A 23001-nucleotide genomic window follows, 5' to 3' on the forward strand; every position below is an offset into this window, starting at 1 on the left:
TATGAGATGGTCTTGTGTAGGTAGTGTCAGGCACTGTGAGGTCATGGGTATCCAGGCCATCTCAGGCTAGCCTTGAACTCATATAATCCTCCTACTTCTGCATCCTGAGTGCTGGGATTAAAGGTGTGTACCGCCACGCCTGGCTGGAATTTTATTGTATTCGTTTTTTTAAATGTTTTAATTTATGTATTTATTTATGAGAGAGAGAGAGAGAATGGGCACACCAGGGCCTCTAGCCACTGCAAACTCCAAACATATGTATCACCTTGTGCATCTGGTTTACATGAGTACTGGGGAATCGAACCTGGGTCCTTTGACTTTGTGGGCAAGTGCCTTAACCACTAAGCCATCTCACCAGCCTGGAATTTACTTATTCATTTTTAGTCAGCCAATCTTTATGAAACAGCATTGTCTACTGAAAGGAGGGCATGATGCTCAACACACTATTGGGGGTCAATCTCCACAGAGTTCTGGCGCTTAATACTCTTCCTGGCTACAGATGACGATCTGCCCTGACTCGTCAGCGCTCCAGCCATATTTGCTCATCCACACCTTCAGGTGGTTGTCTGTCAGATGCCGGGGTGCCCCAGCCAGCAGCCAACAGCCGATGTGCTGGTATGTAATGCCAACCACATGGCAGATACATTTTCGGACAGAATCTTCAAAGCTGGTTAGACCTTCTAAGAGGTCCATGGTTTCTTCAAGGGCCAGAAGGCCTGGAAGTGGCAGGTCTCTAGAAGGTCCCCAAGGTACAAAACCTGCCTTACGGAACGATCTTCTCGATGGGCCTGGCCTGCCGTGCACTGGCACAGAGAAGTCAGCGTGGGGCCGGCTGGTGAGCGCCTGCAGCAAGGTCTGAGCGGCGACTGTGGCCTGAAAGGCTGGGATGAACCAGCACAGCTCGGGACGGCCAGGTTGGCCTCCAGATCAAACACATTCTCATTGGCCTGGGTCTCCACTTAAGGCAGCAGAGTGGCCACGTTCTCGGGGTTGTACCTGCAATTTGCTCACATTCACGCTCATCTGCTCAAACACTGCCATGGCTATTGTTTCTTTCCACAACTCCAACTGGAGTTGAACACCAGCCCAAAGAACTGTCCCCAAGGGCCGGAAGAGAAAGAGGTCGGAATTTTATTTTTTAATACTGGGTTTAAAACTCAATTACTATTGATGTGATAGTAAGAGGGTATTATCAGGATCTATATCAGTCTTCTATTTTGGGAATTGCTTTAGAATAAAAAGTGATATTTCAAATATGGAATTTCCTTTAATAATTTGTAACTTGTTGGATCGTATTGCTTTCAGTCCCTGATAAGAAAACTTCCTTTCTTGAAATGTCTCCTATCTAAAACTGTCAGGGTGAGGGCTGGAGAGATGACCTAGCAGTTCAGGCATTTGCCTGAGAAGCCTAGGGACCCAGGTTCGGTTCTCCAAGACTCACGTAAGCCAGATGCACAAGGTAGCGCATCCATCTAGAGTTTATCTGCAGTAGCCAAAGGCCCTGGCACACTCATTCTCTCTATCTGCCTCTCTCTTTCCAATAAATATTTTTTTTATTTTTATTCACTTATTGGAGAGAGAGAAAATGTGGCAGAAAGAGAGAGAGAGGGTGCACCAGGGAGGGCCTCCCACGACTGCAAACGAACTCCTGATGCAAGCACCACCTTGTATATCTGACTTATGTGGGTCCTGGGGAATCGAACCTGGGTCCTTTAGCTTTGCAGGCAAACACCTTAGCCACTAAGCCATCTCTCCAGCCCTAATTAAAAAAAAAAAAAATAAGGCAGGATGCATAATACTGAGGTTAGGCTGGTAATACATCTTACACCATGTTCTAACATACATAGTTCATGCAATCATCAAGGCCCTATGTCAGACATTGATACGCGGTCTCCTGCTTTCATTTATTCACTGTGCCTTTCTCCATGACTCTTTAGTTCTAACTATCCTTTCTGCTTGTCCCACTGCCCCATCCCAGGTTTTTGATATTTTTTTTTGTCCTGATGAAGTGCTCATTCATTCATTCATTGTCCATTCTTTGAATAAAATTGATTTATAAGGGAGGGCTGGAGGGATGGCTTCGCGGTTAAAGTGTTTGCCTGCAAAGCCAAAGGACCAGGTTTGATTCCCCAGGACCCACATTAGCCAGATGTACAAGGGGGCGCACGTGTCTGGAGTTCGTTTGCAGTGGCTGGAGGCCCTGGCATGCCCATTCTCTCTCTCTCTCTCTCTCCCCCTCTTTCTCTATCAAATAAATAAATAAATAAATACAAAATTCTTTTAAAAGTGTTTTATAAACTACTTGACCTACACTTGAAGTTCAACTGTGGTGTCACCGAGGGTTGTTGGGAATACAAATTTCTGGTCCTTACTGACTCAGAATCTACGCGAGTGGGATCTAAGGCTTCTGGCTATGCTTGTTTCAAGTCACTTGTTTCCAGTGAGTTCTGTGCAACTAAAGCTTGGGTCCAGGACTGAAGTGAAGCTTGGGAATCCGCACGTCTCACAAGCTTCCTAGTCAAGATGCTGTACTGTGAGAGACACCGACTACAAGTCCCAGGCCTTACTCCCGGTGGGCTGCGCAGATAGCTCAGTGGGCAAAGTGTGGGCTCTCATGAGAAATTGGGTTCTGATGCCTCACAGCCACAGGAAACACCACAGACATGGTGGTGTGCAACTGTAACCCTGGCACAAGGGAGACAGAGATGGGACAGGACAGGGCAGGCTGGTCGCAAGAGCTTGCTTGTTGACTGGCTAGTCTAGCAGGACGGGTACGCTTTAGTTGCAGCACAAGCCATGGTCTGAGAAAGAATCACAGTAGAGAGCGAGATAGCCAATGTCGACTCTAACACTCACATGCAGCCCCACGGATGTGCACCCCCACACAGGAACAGGCATATGCGCGCGCGCGCGCGCACACACACACACACACACACACACACACACACACACACACACGCAGAAAGTTCCTATTACTGTGAGTGAACGAAAGCGGAAGAATTCAGTTTTCAGCACGTGCTTGTCCATTTTTACTAACGTTAACCACTTGAAACTTTCTAACATCGGATACAATTGGAGAGCGCTGACAATGCTAATAATACCTTTCATTTTTGTTTCAAGTGTTGTTTTCTGGAAAACCTCATAGAATGTTGAGCTGTTCCAATCCAATCCAGGATTGGAACTGGATTCCATGAATTTACCAAATCGTCTGTGCAATTTTAAACAAGTCACGTAAGAGTTCTGCAACGTATTTCCTCATCTAAGCAATGAAAGCAGATGGATTCACGGCTGAAGAGATGGCTTAGTGGTTAAAGTGCTTGCCTGCAAAGCAAAAGGACCCAGGTTCAATAACCCAGATGCACAAAGTGGTACATATGTCTGGAGTTTGTCTGCAGTGACCTAAGGTCCTGGTTGCCTATTCTATCTCTCCCTCCTTCTCTCTCTCTCTCTCTCTTTTTCTCCCTCTCTCTCTCTCTCTCTCTCTCTCTCTCTCTCAAATAATAAATAAAAAATAAAAGTTAAAATAATTAAGAAAAACAAAAAAATCACATGGATTCAAAACAAGCTATAAAAGTGTTCTCAATAAATGTCATGTATATTTCTATATTATATTATTATTTTCTTTCTTCAATACTATCTGATACCAAGCAATAACATGTAAGTCATTTAATTTTTTCATCCTTTCTATGTCTTTAGAGCATAGTATTGTTACATTTAAAATGTGATTTAATTTTATTGACTACATTTTATTCTCCTTCATTTTGATGACCTCTAAAACAAGTAAAATGCTAATTTTCCTTTGATTTAAAAATATCTAAAATTTTACAAAGCAAAGCAGATTATAGTAGGATGTCACATTGTAGTTCTAATGTTCAGGGTTTTTTTGTATTTTGTGATTTGATGTCAAGTAGAAGTCATAACTAAAGGTACCTTAAAATTTCTGATTAGAAAAATAAATAACTTCCACATTGATTAAGTATTTTATGCAAGTAACTGAAATCCCTTTATAGACATTAGCTAATAGAAATTTAAAACACTTCCAACAAGAAAGGAAGAATTAGCATATGTGAATTAAACCCACACAGGCTCGTTTATGAGATAAGGGCTGATACTACATCTATCAAAGTCAAGTGAACAGATCATATAGCTAGCTGACTCATGTGCATGATCATGACTGATGAATAACTCCAACTTAGAAAACAGATGCAGATTTTTTTCTTTGCATGTGTATCGTGTGGGGTGTGAGTATGTGTATGTTTTATACATGAAATATGGTGGGGGACAGCCTTGTTGAGTTTCTTTCTCAGTGGTTCTCCACTTTATTTTCTCCGACAAGCTCTTTCACTGAACCTGGAGCTCAGCAGTTAGGCTAAACCAAGGTAGGTTCTCCTGTCTACACTTCCCAAGTGCTCTGGGATCGCAGGCACACACCTCACCTGGTGTTTTTATGTGGGTTCTGAGAATCCTAACTCGGGTTCTCATGCTTGCATGGCAAGTACTTTCCCTCTTGAGCCAAGAAAATAAGTTTTAAAAAATACATAATATGCTTATGTTGTTATTTTTAAATATTATTATTTAATTATTATTATTAAAGCCAAATGGTACTATACACCAATATGAGTATGAACCATTTCTTGTTCCATACATCCCTAACCTTAGATGCTGTCATCTACAGATGATATGTTTTTAACTATAGGCTTGCTATTTATAAATAATGTGTCTATGTGACTGATATTGATTTACTAATGTTATTTATGGTCTCATATTAAGGCACAACAACCACTATTCCTCTCTCTTTCTTCAAGTATAGCTAAATAATTTTTATGTTAAGTAACCTAACAGTGCTTACAATATTTTCAGGCTATATTAGTACTTACTATAGAGTCAAGTAGTTTGGGCTGTCACCTAAATAGCTATACTATAGTAAAGGTTCCTTTCATGCACAATCTTTTGGTTTTGTTCCAAGAAATTTTAATTATTTTACTTTATTTTTTCAATCTTTTCGTCGTAAACATTTTAAATTTATTTTGCTGAATAAATTATTAAATCGACCCTCTCTTCCACCCCAGCCTAGGACCCACGTCCACGTCAACTGTGTGCCCCACTTGGAGTTGCGGCTCTTCAGACCTGTTGCGTGGCTGTCCCAGGACGTGGTCACCCCTCTGGGTTGTACCTAGATTTCACTATTTCCTGGACTTTATATATCTCTATTCTCTGATTTTACTCCCTGTATTTTCTGATTCTTTGATAATAAAAGACATTTTTCAACTCTCTCGACTCACATACCTGGTTGTCATGAGGGTTCATTTATATGTTGTCTATGGCTGGTGTCACATCACAATGTTACAGTACTAAGTAGTTGCAATAAAAAAGGTCATGTGGCTTGCAAAGTTGAAGCGCCTACTTTCCATATTATAATTTTTAAAAAAAGTTACCTAACCAATTCCTGAGGATTCAGATGCTTTGTCATATAGTCACGGTCCTGTGAGGTCATTCCAATGCCCTCATATAATTGTCCCTTTGTCTGGAAATGGATGGCTCTGTAGAATTTGCATTCCATCTGACAAAACATCAGGACTACTCTGCTTTGGATTTCCTTCTGCTCATCTGTGCAGTGGCCCTGGTGGCTCTTATCCCAGCTTCTTGTCTTAACCACAACCACAGAAGAGCTTTGGATGGCATTCAGATGTAAAATCCCATGTTAAGGCTGTGGGAATCTCTAAGATTTTCTGGATTCACTTTTGGAAAACTCATTGTTATTCTGCAAAGGGTATATTTTCACAATGGATATTGAACATTGGCTATGACCTAATGCTCCACTATGTAAGGGTGGGGGTGTGGCAGACAGCGTCAGGTTCGCTGAGATGAACGTCCAGACCAGGCACAGCTATGGAGGAAGGGATGTTTATTGACGCCTACAGATCCAGGAGACATTCCATAATGGCAGAAGAAGCTGACCAGCTCTTATAGGAACCAGCAGAGCGCGAGAGAAGCCCCAAGCCAAAAGCCAAAGAGAACACTTCAGGAACTCCAGCTAGGCACACTTTGCATATCTTTAGAATGAAAGCTCAAACCCACCACCACCACTTAAGATCCGTACAGTGACACCACCTCCAGCCAGGTGGCTGCAGATGCAAACTACAAACTAATAAAATACTGAATATATTGGGGACCTTCTATTCAAAATACCACAGAGGGGAAGATGAGACAGACAGAAAGGTAGATTCTAGGAAATAGCAACAAAGGGACCTGAGAACATACAACTTGGTAAAAGGGCCTACAAGGTGCTACAATTAAAAATAATACCTGAGTAGTTAAAATGAGTATAATTAAGAGAGACTTTACTCAAAAATGTTTCCCTGATCGAAGATGGTTTAATTATCAACATTCAAAAACTGGATTTTATTCCCCAAAATAAATCAGAATTTCCTTTCTCTTACACTAGTAACGATCTGACTAGCATTCCAGAATCCTATGTGGCAGTCACCTGATGAAGCCAAGTTTTAGCAACCTCCTTTTCAGAAAGAAACATATTTTCATATTGGCTGCAACCCCCAGCAGTTGGCTTCATTTTACCTTTCTTTCTTGGCTGAGGCAAGCAGGTAAGCTTGCAATGGCTTCCCAAGGTGATGCAAAGGAACTAATGTTTGATGTTTCATCAGTATTTGGAATACACTTATACAATAATAAAATTAGAATTTTAGACAGATAACTGCCAGTGTAATACATGATAATTTGGAGTTGGAAATAGCATGATTTTAGAGAGACTAGTCCAGATTTGGTCATACTAATATGTCAGATAAATTGACCTGTTTGGGTAATGACTGTAAGATGGAGAAAAAGATGGTTGCACCAGGATAAAGAAGAGAAAGGAATGAGGAACTTCTCCACAAGAATTGGAAAGGACTCAATAACTCTGTGCTTTCACTTCCTAGGACACTGAAGTCCAAAGTGGTAAACACAGCAGTTGAACATCTATATCCAGTTAATATCAAGGCTAAGGTAAGCAATTAGGTTTTCTGGATCTTCATCTAACATAATTGCTACTAAATTTCAGTGATTTTCATCTATCTATAAATTAAAGTCACTTTATTTAGTCTAACCAGTCTACATGGTCTATTAAAACACAAAGAGAAAACTGAAGCTCAAAATATTTTTCATTTCAAATATATTTTCTTAGGACTGGAGAGATGGCTTAGCAGATAAGGCATTTTCTTGCCTGCAAAGCCTAAGGACCCAGGTTCAACTCCCCAGAAATCATGTATGCCAGAAGCACAAGGCGGCGCATGTATCTGGAGTTCATTTGCAGTGGCTGAAAGCCCCGATGCACCCATTCTCTATCTGCTTCTTTCTCTCCCTCCCTCTCTCTCTCTCTCTTAAATAAATAAATAAAAAGAAAATATTTAAAGTCAGTAAAAGAAATTTAAATTTTTAGGAGGGTTGCTTGAAAAGTATGATTTTTTTTTCAACACTGAAATTTGAGCTATTGGCCGTAAACATCAAGGCAGAGCCTGATTCTTGTACTTAAGGGAGGTTTCACACTATAAAACGGACTAACACAAACACTCCCTGATTCTGGGTGAAAGCTGGACAGGACACCAGCATGCCTCCTGAAACCAGCCATATCATCACTAACCTAAAATGCTTCAACCCCCTAGGAAATTAATGCTGCTCAAGAAAGCTATACTGATTGTATGGTGGTCACTTGGGTCATTATAGCCAGAGTAATGAAATTTACCTGTGCTGTAAACACATCTTCATACATTAAATTAAGAAGACTGGTTCCCCTCCTCCTCCTCCTGATTTTCCTCTTCTTTGACCTTCTTCTTTGTTTATTTTTTTAAAAATAAAGTCAGTGCATAACAGCAAGGCCATGAAGGAAAACATTTAGATATTGGTTTTGTTAAGCTATGGATTTAGATTATTAATTACAGCTTCAACAAAAAGACTTTATTATTGTATTCCAGTAGGTCTAAACTGGAAAGCTTTTACCCATGCAACCCATCTTGGAGAGCCATTGCTGTAATTTAAACTTTTCCTTTTCAAATGTAGAGATCGAGGTCCAAAAAGACTGGCTGAGTTGCTCAAGCTCTCTAATGAGAGATCCTAGACTTGAAACCACTTATGCTGCGCTGAACAATGACTTCCCAGGGACGACCTCCCATGTTACCTCAAATCAATGAATCAGTTTTGTGTACCTTTAGCCTATGCCAAAAAGAAAGAGAAGAAAGGAGAGAGAAAGAGAAAGAAGAAGGGAAGGAGGGAAGATGGAAGTTACAATGGACTGAGCTCTGGAGTCCTTTGAATATTCTACTATCCTGCTTTCAGTAAAGGTATGCGTATGTGGGAATGAGTGTGGGGAAGGACATGGTGATGATATTTGGTCTCAGCCCTTCTTTCCTCTTTCCTGAATGATCAAGAAAACAAGGAAGCACAATATGTTTAGAATGCACATGGAAACTAGGCTGTAGCCAGCCCACCAACAGACCTCGGGAGTCATCACAGTCTCATGAGGTCACAGGATTTGCAAGCAGACTTGCTGTTAGAGTCTGGTTTGCATTGCTGGTAGAAATCACCCAACCAAGAGCAGCTTGTGGGGGGAAAAAAAGCTTTATTTTGTCTTACAGGCTTGAAGGGGAACCTCCATGATGGCAAGAAAAACGATTGCATGAGCAGAAGGTGGACATCACCCCCTGGCCAATATCAGGTGGACAACAGCAACACAAGAGTGTGCCAAACACTGGCAAGGGGACACTGGCTATAAAACCCATAAGCCCGCCCCCAACATACTTCCTCCAGGAGGCGTTAATTCCCAAATCTCCATCAGCTGGGAACCTAGCATTCAGAACACCTAAGTTTATGGGGGACACCTGAATCAAACCACCACACTTGACTAGATTTTTTTCACCTGCACCCAACTATTCTCTTGGGGATTTCGGTTAGCACAATGCACAGAGTCATGAATACTCCATCTTAAAATTCTGCTTGTTTCCAGAGCACACAGCTGCTACAGCCATTGATCCTCCTCCACGTGACTGTGGTTTTAGGTAATTCTCTGTACAAACAATATCCTCTCTTTATAGCTGTCTTATTTCTTTCAGTTGTGATGGTGGTATGTCATGTTTCTTTTGGCCTTGTCAGGCCTCAAGAAGTTTTAGAGAGCCTGCTAAATTACTCTGTATTTTGCACCTGCCTCAGCCCCGTGACTTACATTCCTCATTGTACAAGAGAGACTCCGCGTCAATATAGTTCCAATCTTGAGAAAAACAAACTGCCAGGAGCCAGATTGCCGCCCTGTGTCCCACAGGCAACTCCTGACAGGCTCTGACTTCTCTGTGTGCCTCTGAGAGGTAGAGATCAGTGCCACAGCAGGTCACTGTGGCTTGTCTTGCCTTGTGAAAAGGCTTTTGAGTATATGGACTTTCGTAGTTTTCCCCTGAGCTAATCGTATGGAAGGAATTCTACAGAGGTATGCCTCCAATGATAAGTATTGTAATATTTATACTGTAACGTGTAAAAGGAAATCTAGTATCCTGGGGAAAGCGGGGGGAAATAAAGCTAGAAGTGTAAGCCCTGACTATGTGGAAACAGTTCTTTAAAAAAAAACCACATGAATGATCAACGCTTCTGAAATTGACTATTTTATAAGCATAGAAGAGTGGTTCAGTTATTCTTCATATCATTACAAATTTAGTTTGCAAAATATATTACTAATTCTACTTAGCTTGCAATGGTCAACACACAAGCACATGCATTTTCAGTGAAAGAAAGAAAAAGAAAGAAAGAGCCCGGCGTGGTGGTGCACACCTTTAATCCCAGAATTCAGGAGGCAGAGGTAGGAGGATTGCCGTGAGTTCGAGGCCACCTTAGGACTCTATAGGGAATCCCAGGTCAGCCTGGGCTAGAGTGAAACCCCTACCTCTAAAAACCAAAAAAAAAAAAAAAAAGAAAGAAAGAAAGAAAAGAAAAGAAAGGAAGAAAGAAAGTTGCTTCAAATTCACTTACACTACATACAGGCAGTTGAAATCCTCAAGAACATCAGTAGCTTCATAGTTAGCAATGTAGCCTTTCTTTGGGGAACACGTTTGATGAGGAGGAACGTGTGCCCATTCTCACCACAGCAGACGAAGGATGCTGCCCAAGGGCTGTCTTTTCTGGGAGGGTGGAGGTACTGAAGGAGGGCAGCACTGACCACCTCTCCTTGGCTTTCTTTGCCTTTTGCCTCTTAGACTTTTGCACAGATGAGCAAAAAGTTACCTCTCATCTTCCCACAACACAGGGCAATTTTAAACTGGATTTTCAAGAACGATGTGGCACCACTTCCTTTGTACTGGATTTTCAGGTTTGGGATCTTAAGCTTGAAAAATAAAAGGAAACCTTATGGCATGCATGTCTCTTAAATTGTGCCCTATTTCCTCTCTTTTTTCCCCAGAAGAGGAAAATATGCGAATAAATACGAGATGTCTTCACCAAAGGCATTATCTGCTCTTTGATGTCAGTTTGTCCATTTAACAAATGTTCATTGTATACAGCTATGTACTAGCTAAGTGCTGTACTTATATAGAGTCAACAGAATATGCAACGACTTAATGAAACCTATACTTTTGAGAGGTAGACATTAAATCAAATAAACCTTTCTATGCGAATGAATAATCAGAGTCCCCTGGTTTAGACTGGAGGGCCAAGGCACCCTTCTCTGACAGAAAAACACATACAAATGCCCTCGCAAAAATTGAGAGGAGTTCTAGATCTGCTGCGTAAACTGTTTTCCTAAGTTATGATATATTTTGTATATTATTTCTGTGAATATCTACATATTTTCAAAATGAAGGCAGTGGGGAAAAATGAATATTTCATCCAGCAGATGTGTATTTTCTAGCACTATGAAAGTGGACCCCAAGTAAAATATCTTATTATTTATTGCTAATAGCACTTACTAATGCAACAGAGTAAAGAAATAAGGAGTGGACCAGATTCACCTTGCTTTAGAGTTGTATAAAAGACATTGAGAGCTGGAAAGATGGCTCAGTAGCTAATACACTTGCCCGAAAATACTAACCAACCCAGATCTGATTCCCTCATACACACATAAAGCCAGATGCACAAAGTGAAGTGATGCATGCATCTGGAGTTCATCTGCAATGGCTAGAAGCCCTAGTATGCCCATTCATTCTCAATCTTTTCCTCTCTTTCTCTCTCTCTCTCTGCTTACAAATAAGTTAATTTTTTAATTTAAAATATCAATATGAATGAGAGATAGAGGCTGATTAATATGAGAGACTGATTCAAATATTTTTCTGGTCACACCTTTTTTTTTGTTAAAAGCAATGTATATGACATAGAAAAAAAGAAGAGAATATCTTCAGTCAGTGTCTTGCTTAGCCTTTATAATTTTGTGATAAATCCATGAAATAATGTTTATCTCAAAGGAATTCTTTATTAGACCCACCCACCACTAGGGATCTTAATGAATTAACCCGGTAACACAGTTATCTCATTTTTTTAAACAATATTTACATGTGAACCTGACTCTCAAACCAAATCTTTGGTGTAGATTGTATTATCTCTAAGAAAAGATATGTTCATAAAGAATTATAGAGTAGGGAAATTGATCTTCAAAGCTTGCTATTGTCTCCAACTGCCATTCCTTATCTGGAATCTGATAGCCTGTGTAGTTATCCCAAGGGGAATCCAGACTAGGCTTTACACAGTTAAATGACAATTGACTCATGATACAATAGTGGTGTGACTATTATGGGGGTAACCAACTGCTTCTCAGTTGGATTTGAAGCCCACTCCATAGGAGGAAATTCACACCTAGTTCTGGAAACCTCATCAAAAGCCTGTGGCTGGGAAGGTCGTAGGCCCTCGAAGGAATAGGGTGCTACCACTGATGGATGTTGCACCCATCAGGTTGCCCTCTAAATAATCATGTTTGGGCCCATGTATTGATATTACTCTCAGCTTTGGCCATAGAAGCTTCTTTCTGCAATTGGTGGTGATATGAATACTAAAAACTCATGAAACTATGGAGAATTCAGTGACTGTTGAGCGCTCTGTGCTAAATGAGACCTCTATAGCATCCCCTGAAAGGCTCAGGGGACGTTAGGGTAGAATGGAGATAGAAAGAATGTGAGAGCCAGAGGATGGGTGGAGTGCTCTGAAGCCCTGTCCTCCGGACCTGAAGTGGCTGTCGCACAGGGCCAGGCATTGCCTGCTCTAGACCGGTATAGCACGGGTCCCACCAACATATTGTCCGGATAATGGCTGAAGACAAAAAAAAGACATCAAAGTAGATGGACTCATAGGGAGAAAAAAAACAAAAACAAAAACAAAAACGGGTTCTGGGCATAAAAATTTGTTTAAAAAAAAAGAAGAAGAAATGTCAATTGGATAATCATACTTTCTGCTGTCACACTTCATGAAGTCCAAGAAGTCACAACCTCTTCTCCATAGTTGTCCTTAGAGACTGGGCATAGGTTTCACCTACAGAGGAAGAAGGGCAAAACCATTTTAACGTTTAACCAGGTTTTGATGAACTTTATTTTATTTTTTTTTAAGAGAGCAAGCCAGAGAGAGAGAGAATTGGCATGCCAGGGCCTCTGCCACTGCAATAGAACTCCAGACATTTGTCCCACCTAGTGAGCATGTGTGACCTTGCACTTGCCTCACCTTTGTGCATCTAGCTTACATGGGATCTGGAGAGTCCAACAGGTGTCCGTATGCTTCACAGGCAAGAGCCTTAACCACTAAGCCATCTCTCCAGCCCGTGATGAGCTCTATTACCAGCAAGTGCGCAGGCAAACATGCCTCGGGTGAGGCACACGCTCTGACAAACCGTATTGTTCATAGAGAGGCATACAAAACAAAGAAGACCGAGGCCCTAAGGAAAGTGAAAACGGCATTGAAGTGTGTTAATATAGCAATTTCCTCTGAATTGATACAATGAATTGAAATATCCCCTCCCCCTGAGGAAGGCTCGGGAGATTCAGGAGGTAAACAAGTCTGGGGAAAACCATAAAGGTCACAACACCCCCTCTCCAAGGTTGTAGATCAAAAAAGAAAAAGCAAAAAACCCCAGCTGGGAGGGACTGTGACCACTCAGGCCCACTGAAAGCAGAGCCTTGAGCTCCCTCCCAGCCATGCCACTTCCCGGACTTGTCCCCTGAGCTGACCTGGGCTTTGCATGCCTCACAGTGACCCATGTTCCTCAAATCCTCCCTCACCTGTGAACCCAAATAAACTCATTAGTTCATCAGAACTGGATTTGGGGGCTGGAGAGGTGGCTCAGCAGTTCAAGGCACTTGGATGGAAAACCTGCCCAGCGGGGCCACTTCCCTAGTAACCATATAAAACCAGATGCACAAAGTGGTGTATGCATCTGGAGTGTGTTTGCAGTGGCAAGAGGCCCCCATGCACCCACATTCTTTCTCTCCCTCTCCTCTCTCTCCTTAGAAATAAAAATAAAATAAAATATGTGGTTTTGTTACCTGGATTTTGGTGCAATCATGCATTACTCTCTGTCTTATCTGGGGTGAATAGATGTGTGTTTGTGTCTCCCTAGGGAAAATGTTTAATGCAACAGGGTTTAGGATACACTACCCAAAATTATAGAAAGTTGACATTTAAGGAAACAGAATCAGGAAGATGTCTGTTACTTTATTTGCTTTTTCTCCCCAAAATCAGCCCAGAAAAGATCACCTGATCTTCCTCTAAGGTCAAGAGCTGTTCATGATAGAGGCTCTTTCTATACCTACAGGAGATGGAAATCCTTACTGTGACTACTCAGGGTCACAATGAAGAAGATGACATCTACTCCAAGCCCATCACTCTCTCCTTTTCTATCACACTACTGTACAACTTCCCTTCCCTTCAAACTGTATGTAGTTATGTATGTATGTATGTGTATATATATATGTATATATATATATATATATATATGTACTTTCCTTTTAATCAATGTCTTTTTAAATTTTTTTTTTTTTTAGAGGCTTCAACCATGGACCTGGTACTGCACAAGCAAAGCCGAAGGTCCCTTATGTAGACAAGAGAAGACTGACTTTTCTAATTCAAAAAAGGTATATTGGCCATATTGTATTCAGAAATTAAGAAAGATACTATTTATATTTCAAGTCTTGTTTTAAATTTTATAAATAGTATTCACTCTGTAGTGCCCATAGAGATATGAAACAGCATTCATTTTAAGTATATTTGTTGTTTAAATGGTTATATACTTTTAATGCAAAGTTTAATACAAAGTTTTATGTTTTTATAATTCTTTACTGGGGGCCCTAGCCAGTGCAATCAGATTGTTTTCATTGTTACCTATATTGAAAGGCAAAGAAATTTTGGTGTTATGAGCATGTATAACTTATGTTCCCCCCATAGAAGTATGTATAAAACTATTGGCCCATCCCTGAAGAGTATCTATTTTAAGAGAACTTAATTACAAAAGGCCCATCAATCAAGTGCGTACGCTCAGCCCAGCACAGGGAAAGTACCTTTTCCAATGACAGCTCTGAAGAAAGAGCCTTTTGATTGTTGCTATTTAAAGATCACTATGGGAAGCAGTTCTTGGGCACCGACAAAGAACTACCTCAAAGGCATAAGTGGGGAAGTAAAGCCTTTCTAAAGCACATCGTATGTAGATTTGTAACAGCATACTTCCAGGAAATGAGTATTTCTTTCAGTTCCAATGGGAGCCTATGCCATCATAATACAAACAAAACTGCTGTGTCTCCTCATGAACTAATTTTGAGAGTTCTAAATAATAGAAGGGTCAGAGCTATGTCTGAACAAGACATTTCTTAGACATTACACTTATTTTCAGTCTTAAAAATTGGGACTAAGAGAGAAAGCAGTCCTGGGGCTGAACAGATGGCTCAGTGGGTAAAAACCCTTGCGGCTCAAGTGTGCGGACTTGAGTTTAGAAACCCAGCATCCATACAAAAAGCTGGGTGCTGGTGTGTGTGATTCAAGCATGCCTTCAGTGAGAAGGGAGGTGGCGATAGAAGGCCGTGCCGGCAGCTTGAGGACTGGCTAGCCTGGTGAGCACCACCGTGAACTCAAACAAGGTAGGGGAGAACCAGCACCTGAAAACCGACCTCTGACTGTAACACGCACACAGTGCTGTGAAGGGGCTTGTAGTCACGCACAGCAAAAGTGCAGTTTAGTAAGCTGCATCAGAGTTCTATAGTTGAGGGAAAAAAAACATTAAAAATAATAATGTGTAACTCTATGTATTTCAAATTCAGAGTTATTAATATGCCACAAACAGCATATATATGTACATATGTGCATACATACATATATGTGTGTGTGTATTATATATAGATATATGTGTGTGTATGTTTTCTATTAGTAGAATTCGAAAAATTATAAATCAGCACAATTGGGAATCACAGTTATACTTTAATATTTGGCCTCAATGGAGTCATACTTTTAAAATTCAGATTAGTATCCTATTTTTTTAAGTATATGAAATAAAGTACCTTAAAAGTCCTCATAGAATTGTATGTCAAATCGAACATGAATGACAAGTAATGTTTGTATTACACTGACAACTTGTTCCTAGTTTTTGAGATGGAACATGAACTTTTTGTCCTCACACAACTTCTGAGGACTTAAGAGACTCAAGCAGAATTTGTGTTACCCATGTGTAAGCAAGTTCTTGTAAATGTGTTCTTGTTTCTTCATGACAGATGATGGCAAACTGTAAAATGGCACTTTTCCATGCCAGGCTGGCATTTCCTGTCAGTTTAATTACCCATCCTTAGGATGTTTTTCCACTCACAGGGTTCATCTTGTTCCCATTCCTCCTCCTGGAAAAAAAGAAAAAGAAAAAAAAGAAAGAAAGTAAAAAGTTAAATATCTCGTTTTCCTGAACACTTTTTAACTCACCACAACCAGCTAAGAATTGGTAGAAAAGGCCTCAGGAAATGGAGAAGGTCGGAATGTTTGCCCTCTGCCTACCTGCAGTCAGTTCATTCTTCTATATTCACAACCTCATCTCAAACTTCTACTCTTCCTTTCTCCATCCTTGTTATAAGTACAATCTCCTGACATTGCATCCTCCTTTAAGAAAAACAAACCAATCAAACAAAATCCGCCCCCCCCAAAAAAAAAGAACCCCTATGCATTACAAGTTTTTTCAACCCTCCATCCTGGACAAAATAAATTAAACTACATCCTCTCTATCTTCCTTCTGACCTGTAAACATGGAGGAAATCAATTGTTCCTCATCACTGGAAGCCAAGCTGGCCACATATTCTATACAATCCATTCCCTTGAGTGTTTCTAGGAAACTCACAAGCTTTTCTTGACATGTCTTAATCATTTTGCATAAACAGCTTTTAAACTGATTCAAAGTTCACAAATTATGTAAAGAAAATATGAACGTCTCTTTCAATTAATTCATTAATTAATTTGTGGGCTCACGTGCCGTGTCATGCACGGGGTCAAAGGACAGTCTCAAGGTATCTCTGTTCTTCTTGTGACAGTATTTGCTGCTGCTAAAAGTGAACAACAGACTAGCTGGCCCATAAACTTTATGTTTTCCTTGCTGTGTCTCCTGTTGTGCTGGGTGTCTCGGCGTTACAGATGCATGAACCCCTTTGCATCTGCCTCTAAGTCTGGTTTAACATGGGTGCTGGGAAGGGCTGCGCCCCTGTGGACAGGCTTTGCAAGCAAGCACCTTTAAACACAGGGCCATTTCCCAGCCTCCACAGTCTCTCTTTCATTGGCAGAACCTCTGCTCTGAGGAACAGGCCCTGGCAGAGATATCCCCTAACACACAAATAAATGAATGCAACCTTTTTCTTGAGTCTTAAAAAAAAGGGACACTTAATACACTGTTATGTATCTTCCTTCCTTTTCTCATTCAGAATTGTATCTTAACTCATAAAGTAATAGCTCATTCTTTTTCAACTACATGACATAAATTCTGGATTTCCAGTCATTTAACCTGAACAAATTAATGGACATTTAACTTGTTTCTGTTATAAACAACACTGTAATTACTGACTTTATAGATTTATTTCACATATGCAAAAAAGCACCTGCCATTAAGTTCATTTTTGTGGGTTTGCACAGCTAAAGAGATGCAGTTGTAATGCTGATAGATATGTCTAAATTATCCTCCACCAAAATGCACTAGAATGACAATACTCATCCAAAAGAAAATTGTCAGGCTGGGGAGATGGTTAACTGGTTAAGGGCACTTGTTTGTAAAGCCTGCCAGCCCCGGTTCAATTCCCCAGTACCCACTTAAAGCCAGATGCACAAAGTGACACATGCATCTAGAGTTTGTTTGCAATAATAGCAAGATGCCCTGGAGGGCCCATTCTCCCTATCTCTCCCTCCCTCTCTCCTTGCAAATAAATAAGTCTTTTTAAATAAAACTGCCACAAAATTTCTGCTTATTACATCAATTTAGTTAAGATTTCACTTTTAATATTATCCTCAAATACTCTAAAAGCATTTATAATTGTTTTTCTATGATGTTTCTATCCATATCTCTTTTTAATTTTCTTGTGTGCATTTTCTAAAAACTAGTCTATTAAAGTTATGGATATGTAAAGGTAACTTTTGTAATATACATTGCAACTTTTGGCAATGCAGAAAATGTTTTAAAGTAAGATTTATTAAAGTTTCACTTGTATAGCTCCTGGCTTTGTGGTACACTTAGAAAGTCCTTCCCTACTCCAACATCATGAAAATAAATCTTATGTTTTCCTCTTCCACTTTCATAATTTAAAGTGTTCTTCATACACAATTTACATATCTCTTGCTAGGGTTATTTCTGTATATTTAATCATTTTAATGGCTATTGTAAGTGGATCTTATTTTTATTAGACTACTTAACTCCTTGTTTTAATATACAAGAGTTAGTAATTTCTGTATATTAGTCATAGTTCGTCACTGGATTTTCTGATCAGTGTGTAATTAATTATCTTGGGATTTTCACATGTACAATTACATTACCTACAGCAACTTAACCTCTTCCATTCTCATATTCAAAGCTAAAATTTACTTTCTGTTTTGTGTTTAATGTCCCCGGAATAATGTTGGGCTATAGCATGCTAGTATGCACTCTTGACTTGCTACACAGATAATCTTACATTCTGGCATCACGAGCATCTCCCTGTTGGCTAACTTCTGCTCATCTCAACAGTTCTTGGGGAGTGGCACAGAGCCCTCCAGCTACAGCTTCCCCACTCCCCTTTCGCAGCCAAATGCCTTGAAAAGGCTGTTTACACTTGCTCTTCACGTGCCAGTCTTCTATGACATGGGTGCTTTCAGCCTATGTAGGTTCTGTTTCCACCACTGGGCAGGTCAGCTGCCCTAGCAGGGGAGCTGTTTCTGAGGTGACTGTGGCAGCAGTAAGAGGTGGTAGCTAGGGTCACCTGTCATCTTTCTTCTCAGAGCCAGCTGTGGCAGCTGATGCAGTGTCTGCATGAACAGTAGCCTTTAAACACACACACACACACACACACACACACACACACACAAATACATCTTACGTCCGTAGTCTGATTTGAGGCATTGTCTCTGGTTTTGTTTCCAATCGGGTACATCATGCCTTCCAGAGATTTGATATACTCCCCGATACACTTTGAATTCAGTGTCTATTTTTATTAGTTATTGCTAGGTTTGTTTCTGAGATTTCTAGTGTTCCCACTTACAAAGTAGCATTCCTTCTAACCGATCATTCTCTTTCTAGAAGCATTCTTATCCTCCCAGTTATAAAACACCACATTTTAAATTTCCTGCTGCTTTTCCTCTTCAGCAACTCTTAGCTTATGTTGCTAGTGTCTCCTTACTTCACTGGGCCCTCTTGTCCCTTCTCAAGGGAGCACCCCATCTTCTGTGCTCTGCTCAGAAGTGCGCTCACATACTCTCACATACTTGCACATTAGAAACTCTGGAACACCTTTGCCTTTATATCCCTCTAAATCCAAGCCATCCCCAGAGTCTTACCAGTTCCTCTTCAGAGCTGCAAACTTCTGTAGTTTTATAGCATTGGATCTAACTTCTGTCATTTCTTCTGTAAGTTCCTGGATTCACTTAAGTGATACTGAATTCAGTTAATCCATTTCTCATAGAGAACCCATCCTCACCAATACCTTCTCTCTGGAGTAGTCATACCATCCTTTTATAAATGGAAAGTGGATTGGGCCATTTCTAGAGAATTCTTTAATGGGTTCCCATTACTGTTAAGACAAACTCCACAAAATTCTTCATGACTTACGAGTGTACATTACCTTTCTACCTTACTTAGCTTTCATTCCATTCTTTTCTTCTATGTTAGTAGTATACAGCCAGTAAAACAGAATCCAGGAACCACTTCAGTAAGTGAGCTACTGGCTGCAGAGTGGAGCTGCATCATCTCTCTTCATTATGCTGGCGATGCCAAGCCTGTTCTTCCCTCTTTTTGAACCAGACAGGACGTGCCTTTCCACACATGATGCTAAAACTTGAACCTCGGGCCTTCCATCATTTGTCTTGCATCCTAGTAGCTCCCCAGGGAGCAAAAACCATGGCTTCTTCAGGTCTACTTTCTGATGACGTGCCAGTGCTGCCTAGTGCCAGAAAGTTGACAAAGGAATCTGTTAATTTTAATTTATAGACTTCTGGCTCCTGTGATTGACATAACAGACAACTCTCTCCCTCCCTCCCTCCCTCTCTCTCTCTCTCTCTCTCTCTCTCTCTCTCTGTCTCTCTCTCTCTCACCAGTTTTTGTAGAGTTAAACCAGCTTACATTTTGAGCCATTGCTTAAATAATAGTTCACCAGAAAAGCTATTTTTGGACCAGCACATTAATCTGGATCCCTTAACATATACTCTCAGGCATCTTTCCTCATAACATTAATAAAATTGAGACTAAGAAATGACTTACATAATTATTCATTTAATATCTTCTTTCCATGCTAAACTGAAAAGGCATTGAAGAGAAGGACCTATATTTCTGCTCCACTGTCTCATTTCCACATGTACTATCTACAACAAATATTGAATAAATGATGTATATCTTTAAGGTCGATTCTTTCATTAATTGCCAATGATCTCTCCCAGGACAAAACATTTACTAGTTCTGAACAGTTATTCGATCATAATCAAAAGGGTCAGATTCTTGGGGATTCTCCTCAAAGAGTGACAGAAATGACAGGATAGTTTTTATGGCTAAATTTTACTGAAAGAATAAATACCTATAGCTTTTTCAATAATCTGCTTCCTAGTAAGTTAGTAATTATGGAGCTGGTTATAGAAAAATATAGGAAAAGACAAATTCAAAGAGTTAAATACATGAAAATTTAATGAAAAGTATGAAGAGAAATGAAAAAAGACAAAGAAAATTAAAAGCTATGACGTTAATCCTGAGATTAAAAAAAAAACAAAAAACTTATTGCTGGGCATGGTGGTGCATGCCTTTAATCCCAGAGTTTGGGAGGCCAAGGTAGGAAGACCTCTGTGAGTTTGAGGTCAGCCTGAGAATACAGGGTGAATTTCTGGTCAATCTGAGCTACAGTGAGACCTTACCTAGAAAAAAAAAAAAAAAAGTATTGATCAGAGAGTGAGAGAAAGACAGAGAATGGGCATGTACAACCTTGTACATCTGGCTTATGTGGGTACTGGAGAATCAAACTTGGGTCCTTAGGCTGCACAGGCAAACACCTTAACACCTAAGCCACCTCTCCAGCTCTAATTCTGAAAAATTGTAAGCACATTTATTTATCATAGAATCATAGAAAACAACAAAAATCTGCTTGTTTGCCAAAATATTTACATACATTTCACACACACACACAAAATGACACACAGAATGGTAACAGATAAACATGAAAGAGCTAGAACTTTTTTGTCAAGCTGGCTAGTAGCTCTTCAATTTGGTTTATTCTTTAGTATCTTTTGGCTCATTAATTCCCATAACTGCAGGACCTAAGAGCGCACCACAGGTCAGCTGAACACGCAGGCTCCATTATCCATGAACTGTGCTCCCGAACCTAAGCTTGCATTTTTAAGAATGGTACTATTCAAAGAGTTTGATCTGTTTTTAAGGAGTTATATCTATGTGATTCCAGCCTCAGCTGTGGAGATAATGACCATCCCCAAGTTGTGACATGCGAGGGAGGTTGGTAATGAACTTTTAAATTATTGCAGGGTGACAAGTTAAATTAGAAGGGCTTCAGTTTTGTTTTGTTTTATTTTTATTTTGCCGGGGAAATTAGAAGTAGGCTAAACTAATGAGAGTACATGGAAATTGGAGAAGAAAGGGGAAAATTCGGGCAATCATTGCAAGAGCCCTGAGTGGAATGACTGGAAAGATCACTGCGTGGCTTTATGACCCTGGAGGGAAGATTGATCACATGATATTTCAAGAATTACAGCTGGCATCTTGTTGAGATTTTATCATGCAACTTTCGACCTACTTGACCTAAGGCAGGAATGTTGAATATCACTTGTGAGGGATAGCAGGCAGATAAGGCCTGAAAATTTCATCATGAAATCAATTCTGCATAGGACAACAGAAAACCAAGAGTGAGAACAATGGATTTGAAGATGTATTAGAAAATAAAAACTGGCACTGGGCGTGGTGGCACACGCCTTTAATCCCAGCACTTGGGAGGCAGAGGTAGGAGAATCACTGTGAGTTTGAGGCCACCCTGAGACTACATAGTGAATTCCAGGTCAGCCTGAGCTAGAGTGGGACCCTACCTAGAAAAACCAAAGCAGAAGAAAAAAAAAAAAAAGAAGAAGAAGACAAAAATCCAAAGACAAAGAAGAATTCAACAGCGACAATAGGAAAACAGGAGCTAAGTTAGAAAAAGATCTTAAATCAGAAATTCCCATTAAGGCCAAAGGTTTATCAAAGGTGAAAAAGTTTGAAGCATTAAATTAAAATTAAGTGCTTCAGTTAGAAGCAGAATAAAGCAGTGTGTACCCGAGTTCCAGCCCAGGAGTAGCTGCTTGAATGCAGGCTACAAAACAAAGGTCTGGATGCTGGAAGTAGGTGGAAAGAACCCCACCCTGGGCAACATGAGTTGAGGATGGGAACAAAATAGTTTTCTCTAAGAAATGGATAACGTTGCCTTTAAGATACGAATTACGTCTTCAGTTTGCAAAGAGGGGTGGGTAAACACGCAGGCAGGGGCGCTCCTGGTGGAACACAGATCCGCAGAGACCTCGGGAGGGAGACAAAGAGGGGCCCAGGGTAGTACTAAGGCAAGGTTGGGGGGGGGCTACTTGGAAATAAGCTGGATTCTGCTTGCCTGAGTGTTAGCCGAAGGAATGATGGAGGAGTTGAGACGTGTATTCACTCTCTGCTCTGGCTGTAAAATCATTTCAGGCCCAGTGGCATTCAGCAATAAATTATCTTAGGCCATCCCAGGTTAGGAGCTTAACACAGGTCTCACTTGGCTAACATGGGGGGAGGGTCAATGCTGCATTTCTTTCTGGAAGTTCCCAGGAGGAATTGGTCAGTCTTTCTAGTCTCCCAGTTGAGCCATAGTTCCTTCCATCGACCTCTCCTTCCTTCTGGAAAGCCAGGAATATTGCCCCTCTCTGACTGCGGCAATGTGCCACCATCACGAGCCTCCCTCAGTCTCTCCTTCTGCCTCTTCTTTGACTCTTCAGGACCCTTGTGATTGCAGAGTGTCCATTGGGATAATTCAGTATCTAGCAATAACACAACTACTACCACTGACTTCTCTTGCCTTTTATATTTCGAGCCTACTCTTTGTATTATTATTTATTTCTGAGGTAGGGTCTCACTCTAGCCCAGGCTGACCTGGAATTCACTGTCTGATCCTCCTACCTCCACCTCCTGAGGAGTGAGATTAAAGGCGTGTACCACCATGCCCGGCTCCCACTTTTTAAAAACTTATTTTATTTATTAGAGAAAGAGGGGGGCAGATAGAGAGAGAGAATGGGCATTCCAGGGCCTTCAACTGCTACAAACAAACTCCAGATGCATGTGCCATCTTGTGCACCTGGCTTACGTGG

The 23001-nt window shown here is 40.6% G+C and overlaps 1 pseudogene; it reads right to left on the reverse strand.

The window, feature by feature from the left end:
- Positions 1-477: 477 nt before the first annotated feature.
- On the reverse strand, positions 478-1041 carry LOC101601562 (annotated as a pseudogene).
- Between the last annotated feature and the right edge of the window lie 21960 nt (positions 1042-23001).

The sequence above is a fragment of the Jaculus jaculus genome, chromosome 4 (assembly GCF_020740685.1).
Source record: "Jaculus jaculus isolate mJacJac1 chromosome 4, mJacJac1.mat.Y.cur, whole genome shotgun sequence".
NCBI lineage: Eukaryota > Metazoa > Chordata > Mammalia > Rodentia > Dipodidae > Jaculus > Jaculus jaculus.